Below are 9,195 nucleotides of genomic sequence, written 5' to 3' on the forward strand. Positions count from 1 at the left end.
ATGTGAATCCCACGTGCATTTCGGGGTAGGTAAGTTTACTGTCGATTTTCTTTCTTAAAAGCTGCATAAGGCATATTTTTACTGATCTCAAATTTTTGTTTAAGCATTAATCTTTATTTTCTCTTTCATGAATTTTCTGCTGAGAGTCTAATGAATTAAATAATTTAATTCAAGCTATATAGTAATATATAGTGAAATTATTTCCTTGTGTGAGACCTTAACACTTTTTTTTAAGAAAAGAGAGGTCAAAGGAAAGGTTGGGGTCAAAATGTTGTTGCAGTTGAAAAGCTTACATCAGTATGAATTTACTTTCAGCATATGAAGTTTGATAAAAATATAATTAATGGTTTATTTAAAAACTAGATAAACACATATTTTAAAAAGTGAGGTCAAGGTCAAAGGAAAATTCAAGGTCAAAATAAGTTGATGCATTAATCGCTCTCAGCAGTATGTATCAGCATATGAAGTTTGATAAATATATCTTGAACTGTTTATTCAAAACTGATCTAGACATTAATATTAGAAAAGTGAAGTAAAGGTCACAGGAAAGGTCAAGGTAAAAAAGAGTGAAGCATTGTAAAACTTACATCAGTATGTATTATCATGTGAAGTTTCATTACACAACTTGAATGGTTTCTTTAAAATAAAACTAAACACTAATTTAATGAAAAGTTAAAAGAAGGTCAAAGGAAATGTCAAGGTAAAAAAATATTGCTGCAGTTGTATAGTTTACATCAGTATGCATTAACATATGAACTAGCTTTGATAAATATATCTAGAAAGTTTCTTTAAGCCCGATGGAAAGACAGATGGAAGGGTGGGGGACGGACATGACAAAAACTATACATGTATTCCTACTCATTGCATGGCATAAAAAACTTGAATCTACATTATATGAGGATGTTTCCATATCGATACTATATACAGGGTTATTTTAGCCCCGTGTTATTTTCGCCCTTTTGCACTTGCAAACAATTTTGCCCCGTTTTAAATTTGCCCTGTCATAGTTCTGCCTAAGAAATTATACTGTGTAATTTGAATTCGCCCCGTTTTAAATTCGCCCAATCAAGAAGAGGGCGAAAGGGACGAAAATTTCCCTGTATACAGTATTATACAAGCAAATTCAAAGAATCGTGGTCTTCTGCTTTCTGTGTTTCAGTGAATGGGATGCCATAATTTATGGCAGATTATGTGTCAAATATGCACTCCAATCATATGTCAATTTTTGAAAATTAGGTCAAAGGGGAAAAAATCATAGCATGCTTGGAAACATTTTGTTGCAGGTAATGAACAAGTCAAATATGAAAGTCCTATCTCTTTTCAATCAAAAGTTATAATAAGGCCATAATTAAAATATTGTTGGTTTGGTGTTGCCGACTCAGTTTTAAAGGTTTGGGTCGGTAGGTAGGGGAAATTTTTTTTTTTAATTCAGAAATGTTGTTAGTATTTGAGCGTCATGGGTTTCTGATTGTTTTACAACAACTGCTGTCCGAATTGATTCCCAATTGTGTCTTCTGCTTTCTGTGTTTCAGTGAATGGGATGCCATAATTTATGGCAGATTGTGTGTCAAATATGCACTCCTATCATATGTCAATTTTTGAAAATTAGGTCAAAGGGGAAAAAATCATAGCATGCTCGGAAACATTTTGTTGCAGGTAATGAACAAGTCAAATATGAAAGTCCTATCTCTTTTCAATCAAAAGTTATAATAAGGCCATAGTTAAAATATTGTTGGTTTGGTGTTGCCGACTCAGTTTTAAAGGTTTGGGTCAGTAGGTAGGGGAAATTTTTTTTTTTTAATTCAGAAATGTTGTTGGTATTCGAGCGTCATGGGTTTCTGATTGTTTTACAACAACTGCTGTCCGAATTGATTCCCAATTGTTATTTATTTTCAAACCCTATTAGTTTTAAAACATTAATATACATGGTATAAAAAAGTTGCCGACATTGAATCGTTGCCGACATTGAATCGGCATCAAGTCATTTTCATATGCACGAATCCAATCATGACTGCTAGATTCATCCAGCAAATCGGTGACAGTTAATCAGACATGATATTGTTCCTTGAAGTTTCTATTTGAAACTGGTATTATAACTGATTTGATTCGTCAGTATATTTTTGCCATTTTAAGACACACATATACCGCGGAGAGTCTTGGGATCAACTTCTGTTATACCGAGTTACATTACCACTTTCAACAGTCATGCCTTGGATTTGTGATACGCAATATCAACATCATATAGACATTTATAAAAGAAAACTGTTCGATCAATTAAGTGTTTACATGATCCTTTCTTATTTTGTATAGTACTCAAACGTACAGACACCCAAATCTGGATAAACATGACCCCAAAAAAATTATGATATGTATAAGTTGAAAAAATTTCTTCGGACTGCACCGATTTACCTGAGTCGGACGGCAACACCAAACAAAGCTAATTTTATTTTTGGCCTAATGTAAGTAAATATTTTTGAAAAATAGGTTAAACTTCTACGCAAGTGAGTTAAGGCTACATATGGAGGTTTCTATGCAAAATGTCTTTAATTTAATTCAATAATTGCTCTACCTACCGCACAGAAAATGTTAAGGCTTGTTTTCTAATACATTCTTGGTACCCACAACATGCGATAGCAAGTGCACATTATGACGTCATATTATGACGTCATCGACCTCTTCTACACAAGTTTATAAGAAGGATATGGAGATAACGAACAGTATTCAATCTCAACGTCCATTAAACAATATACAAAATAAGAGCAGAGCAAACACGGACCTCTGAAACATCAGAGGTGGGATCAGGTGCCATGGAGGAGTGAGCATCCCCTGCCTACCGGTCACACCCGCCATGTGCTCGTTGTCATGATCAGGAAATAACGGAAAAAATCCGTCGTCAATTCAGTGTTTAAATAATGGACTAACAATTGGTATGAAAAACGTCAGTCAGCATTTGACCCAATGATAAATTATATTTGCTGACAAGGTCATTGTATCGACCATAGAATTTACGAAATGATGACTTTAAACGAGACTGTTGATATTCTTGTTTCATCAACTTGCTTGTCAATAATTTACCTCGTTTAAGAAATTGTTCATACATAGAACACGCTCTTGCTTATCGAATCAACTGAGATATATATACTCCGTATGCTGGTGATGAAGGTATATTGCTGCATAAGTAAGGGAAGTTGACGATAGAAAAGTTAAAGTCATCACGTTTATCATATAGCTTGGTTGTTAGATTACCATTAGTGTCTTTTTCAAGTAAAATATCCAAGTATGAAGCAGAAGTGTCGGACTCTGTGGTATCTTTTATCTCAAGCTCACCAGGATATATCGTATCGACGTAGGAATGGAAATTATCATTATTAATTGACAATACGTCGTCGATATATCTAAATGTCGAGTTGAAGGCCACAGCAAGTGTTTTCTTCTTTTCACGCATAAGATTTTGCATAAATTCTGCTTCTGAATCATATGAATATAAAAATAAGTCTGCTGATAACGGGGCGCAATTTGTACCCATGGGAATTCCAATAGATTGTTGGAATACCTGGTCTCCAAAAACCACATAGATATTGTCAATCAGAAACTCAAGCATCTTCTTGATGTCAACTTCAGAGTACTTATGTGTGCAATCAGAATCTGTTTTAACAAAATAATTTTTCAAATGACTAATGACGTGGTAAGTAAATTTACGAGTTCCATTTTTGTTGAAGAAGCAGCTGTCAATGATATCAAAAAGCCTGGATTTTAATTTGTCGTGGGAAATTGTTGTGTATGAAGTTGAAAAGTCGTAAGTTTTTAAGCTGTTGATTTTTGGCTCTACTGGTCAGAGACCAGAAGAGTTTATGCGATAGTAATGCGTCCGGCGTCAGTCCGTCTGTCTGTCTGTCTGTCCGTCTGTCTGTAAACAAATTTTCAAAACGCTACTCCTCCTACAATTTTAGTCTGATTTCAATATAACTTGGCACACAAGTAGACTACACTAAGATATATAAAATAGTGCATCGGTTTTTGATTTCGATGAACGGTATTGCCATGGTTACTAAAAATAGAATTTCCTGAGAAATTCCTTTAAAATGCTACTCCTTCTAAAGTTTTGGTCTGATTTCAATATTACTAGGCACACAAGTAGACTACACTAAGATACATAAGATAGTGCATCGGTTTTTGGTTTCGATGAACGATGTTGCCATGGTTACAAAAAATAGAATTTTCTGAGAAATTCCTTTAAGACGCTACTCCTTCTACAGTTTTAGTCTCATTTCAGTATCACTTGGCAGACAAGTAGACTACACTAAGATACATAAAATTGTGCATCGGTTTTTGATTTCGATGAACGATGTTGCCATGGTTACTAAAAATAGAATTTTCTGTGAAATTCCTTTAAAACGCTACTCCTTCTACAGTTTTGGTCTGATTTCATTATCACTTGGCACACAAGTAAACTACACTAATTTACATATAATAGTGCATCGGTTTTTGATTTCAATGAACGGTGTTGCCATGGTTACTAAAAGTAGAATTTTCTGTGGAATTCCTTTACACCTTCTACAGTTTTGGTCTGATTTCAATATAACTTATCACACAAGTAGACTACAAAGATACATAATTCTGTGCATCGGTTTTTGATCAGTACAAACCAGTAGAGCTACAGTCTCGACAGAGACTTCTGGTTGTAAAGTCTTGTGATTTCAAATTGTCCAAAAGTTCTTTAGAATTTTTAAGTATCCACATCTGATTTACACCACTTCTTGAATATATAGTTGCACAGTACTCTTGAAGTTTTTCCTTCACTACTGTCAATATTTTAGTGAGAAGTAACAAAAGAGGCTTGGATGAACATTTACTGGAACCTGCAATGTATCTTTGTTTGTAAGGATTTTTATGAAGTTTCGGAATCCAATATATATAAGGTAGTTCAAATTCATTCTGGCTCTGTGGAATATTAAAAGTATTCAAAACTGACAGGTGATTTTGAAGAATTTCTTCCTTAGAAAGAGAAGTATGAGTATAAGTAGGATTACCACTTGTAGAATTAAATCCAAGTTCTTCTAGAATGCAATTTATATAATGAGCCTTACAAACGAAGACAATGTTGTTACCTGCTTTGTCGGCAGGAACCAGTACATACTGATCGTGTAATCTATCTAATTCTTTTTTCACTTCTGGTTTATGGAACACAGAAGGATAGATGGTTTTTATTTTCAGCTAAATCGCTTCGGCGCAAGGGCAAACTTTACTTTGTTTTACAGAAACAAGGTATAAAAAGACGCAGGATATTCCAAGGATTTAAGATATTGCTGCACAAATGTCGGCACTGTAATTGTTTAGTTACAATCCGTGCAGTTTGAAGTTTAGACAGGGTAAAAATTCACAGTCCAGTGTAAGGCCAAAATAAAATTATAGTTTGTTTGGAATTGCCGCCCGCCTCATTGAAATACCCCCCACTCAAAAAATTTTATTGGCAAAATATTGGAAATATTTTTTTTACCATCTTATGTCCAACATCGCTTTTTACAAGTTAGTTCGTTCTTCGAAATAGCTTTTTAAAGTCGGGTTTGAGCTCACATAAATTTAACGACACCGGTCAATAAAACACTTTCTTCATAGTATTTATGATATAGGGAATATAGGTGGCGATTTGACAAAATGAAAGCCTCCAAAATGTCATCTTCGCTAGCCAAGGGTTTCTGATACGCTTCTCTCCTCATAAACCCTTGGCCTATGGTGAAGTCAAAAGACGGGATTGTTTTCAGTCACGTGATCTCGAATCTATCAGGTATGCACAGATTGCGTCATCGCCAGAAATAAAGACACGTGTTAAAAAAAATTAAATCAAAGTTTTTTCAAGAATAATTAAGAAGCAATAACTGAGTTATGTTTATTCATTATTTATAGAACAAATCTGAAGCTTCAATATAGATTCTTAATCACATATTTAGAAGATATTGGATGACACCATGGCTATTAATTAGGGATGTCAACGAGTACCCGGTTAACCGGGTACTCGATCGAACGTCCGAGTATCGAATACTAAAATCGGTACTCAGTTACTCGGATGTATATTTAAAATATTTCTAAGCTTATTTATTGATGCTTTAAAACATCGGTTTTAAAATGAAAAATGTTCATTGCACTTGTGCATACAGTAAATAGGGTTTCCTACGCCTCTTAATGACCGTCATCGCCTGCGGCAGTGTTTATACAGTAATTACCGTGACCAAGCACCTGCTACTTAGTGCCTACCTGGCTTTTCTCACCTTCGGCTGTCTTCTACCCTTATGTTTAGTTTGCTCTAATTATTTGTTTTCATTGAACATCGTTTAAGGTCTATTATGTTTAAATAAATTAGATAATTTTGTCAATTCTCCAGAAGCCGTAGATTCTCGGGGAAAGAGACAGACGATATTGCACGTGCGATTGTTGATATGGATGCCTTTGATTACGTGCCAATTAATGCAAATGGTTGAATCCAAAGGTTTTAAAAATCTCATGTCCATCGTTGCACCAAACTACAACATACCGTCTCGTAATTTTAATGAAATCAATGATCGAAAAGTGTACGAAGATCGTAAATCCGCTCTGTTAGAACTTGATCAAGTTGATACTGTACATGTAGCTCTGACGACTTATCACTTATATGTCAAACGCACTGATAGAGTTACATTACAATTAGGGTACAGATTATTTTTTTTAAAACAAAACCACTGTGAGCCATTTATGATTTTATTTCTTGTATTTATCTGATAAATAAATTGGACTTAAAAAAATGTTAGATTGAATTTCGTCGGGCACAAAGTTGTCATAATTGTTACAACACATTAACAGGTAAGCCTCCTATCAGACCATGTGGTTTTTTTTCAATGTTTTACAGTTATCAATTAACTTGTTCATATTTATTTAGACTTTTACCGAGTACCCGGGTACTCGATCGGAAAAATCCGAGTAACCGAGTATTAAAAATTGACCGATTTGACATCCCTACTATTAATAGAATTGAATGTTATCTTACGGATCGTTGTTTTCTTGCGTTTGATTAAAGAGTGAAGATGTATCCCGAACGCAAATATCGTCATTTACAAAAAACAATTGCTGATTGGTCGACGTGGGTGTACCGAAATCCAATCAGAACTCTGGAAAAAAATCCCAATTTCTATGAACACCATAGGCCAAGGGTTTATGAGGAGAGTAGCGTATCAGAAACCCTTGGCTAGCGAAGATGCCAAAATGTCAGATCAAGTTGCATCAGTGGATGTGAAAACATTCAAGCGTTGAATACCAGAACATTTATGCATCTTCATAAAAATAAAAGGTGAATAAAAAATTAAATGGAATGATACACTGATACCTGGAAAGAGCTATTGTAATAGATTGCCCTTTGAACTTGATAGGATAAGTCTGTCATGTTGAAATCAAAAATGATCGTTCAGTTCCCAGTTAAAAAATTACATGGGTCAGAAATGTTTATTCCCAAATACAAAAGGAAAAATGTTGTCTGTCAGTATGACAAGTCTTTGAAACCTAATGTTAAAACTGATTCTGGCAAACACTCTAGAACATACCAAGCACCCCCTCCCATTTTTCCACAAAACATTCCAACTATTCTTAAGAAATTTTGTGTGGTTCGCACTCTTTGTAAGGGTTGTCTTAATGAAGGGCTAAATTTTAAAGAGAAATGCTATGAAATACACTAATGAAATTGTTTTATAAAGATTTGTAAAGAAATTGTTTTAAAAAGATTTTTAAAATAAAGAAAAAAGTTTGACGCTGAAATTTGACTTTTAATAGATAAGCAAATCTAATATCGAAGAAAGATTGATACTTGAGTACTGTTCTATGTATATTTTAAACAAAAATGATATTTATCAAATAAAAGAAAGAGGGAAATTAACGAAAATCACCACTGTTCATTGCGATTTTTAATTTCTATTAATTAGTTTCAATTTGTAAAAAAAAAAAAAAATAAATTCCCTCCCTCCCTCCTGGATCTGAAAATCCCTAGGTGACAATTCCAAACAAACATCTTTTTAAGGATGGCCTAAGTTTCATAATTTTTTCATCGATTAAGAAAGTGTATAGGATTTCATCATCTCAAGCCACGGTCCGGAGTCCACATATATAGCTCTCTCCTACCCGTGGCTGCTTGAACACAAAAAGTGTCGTAATCTTGAATATTTACGTCTCTCTATTGTGACGTCATATTCAGTCAGTGACAAGTTTTGTTTCCATCGCAATCGAAATCATCAACTGACGTCAACAGTATACAAGAAATATTTCCTATACTGCGATTGGATATTGAAAGGTCACAATAAAGTTAATCATCCGACTATGCTTTACTCACATTGGTCAATATTTTAATGATCGAGCTACGAAGAATTCTCTCCTCGTTCAACCACGACCAGATGGGAGAGGAGCGTACATTTTGGCCGTGGTTTGCGACGATGATAGGATTTGTGCAGCAATCTTATTAATTTCAAGAATATTCTCCTTAATATCATACATTGTTTATTTTAGATTAGATAGGATATGCCCTTGCGCCGAATTGATTTGTTGATGTGATTTATTACCTTGAATGGGAGAGAACAATGACGTCATAATATGACGTCATAATGTGCACTTGCATTAATAAACTGTGGGTACAAAGTATGTATAAGAAAATCAATTTGAACTTTCTCTGTACATAAAATATACAACTTATGAATTTTCATTAGCTCATTCGCATAGAAATATCCATATTTAGCCTTAACTCACTTGCGTAGGTCAAAGTCACAGAGTTAAAAGTCGTGATATATTTGGAAAAGTCTTTTCACATGTAATATACATGTATAATTTGAATGCCCTATCTTTTCTCTTTCAAAATGATCAATTTAAAATGTTATTTTCTTTGGAAAGTAGGTAAAACTTTAAGGGCATATGCAACGTTTCTTACCCACTGATAATTTTTTGAGAAATTCCTAGATTATGATTAAAGTGTCATCAGATGTTCATAGTCAGACAAAAAATCAACATGCATTACCAGGGTGTTTTGAAAGATATCAATTAATGAAAAATCTTGGATGATTCAAAGAAGAATGTATAAAAAATACTAAACATACATTCTAGATATTTCCTGTATCAAAAATTATTTCAGAAGAAGTGTACAACATCATATGTAGACATTAAAATATAGCACACAGTTCCTTTAGGAAT

The sequence above is a fragment of the Saccostrea cucullata genome, unplaced genomic scaffold, assembly GCF_032062105.1.
Source record: "Saccostrea cucullata isolate Sc308-1 unplaced genomic scaffold, CSIRO_AGI_Scuc_v1 ctg6729, whole genome shotgun sequence".
NCBI classification, from domain to species: domain Eukaryota; kingdom Metazoa; phylum Mollusca; class Bivalvia; order Ostreida; family Ostreidae; genus Saccostrea; species Saccostrea cuccullata.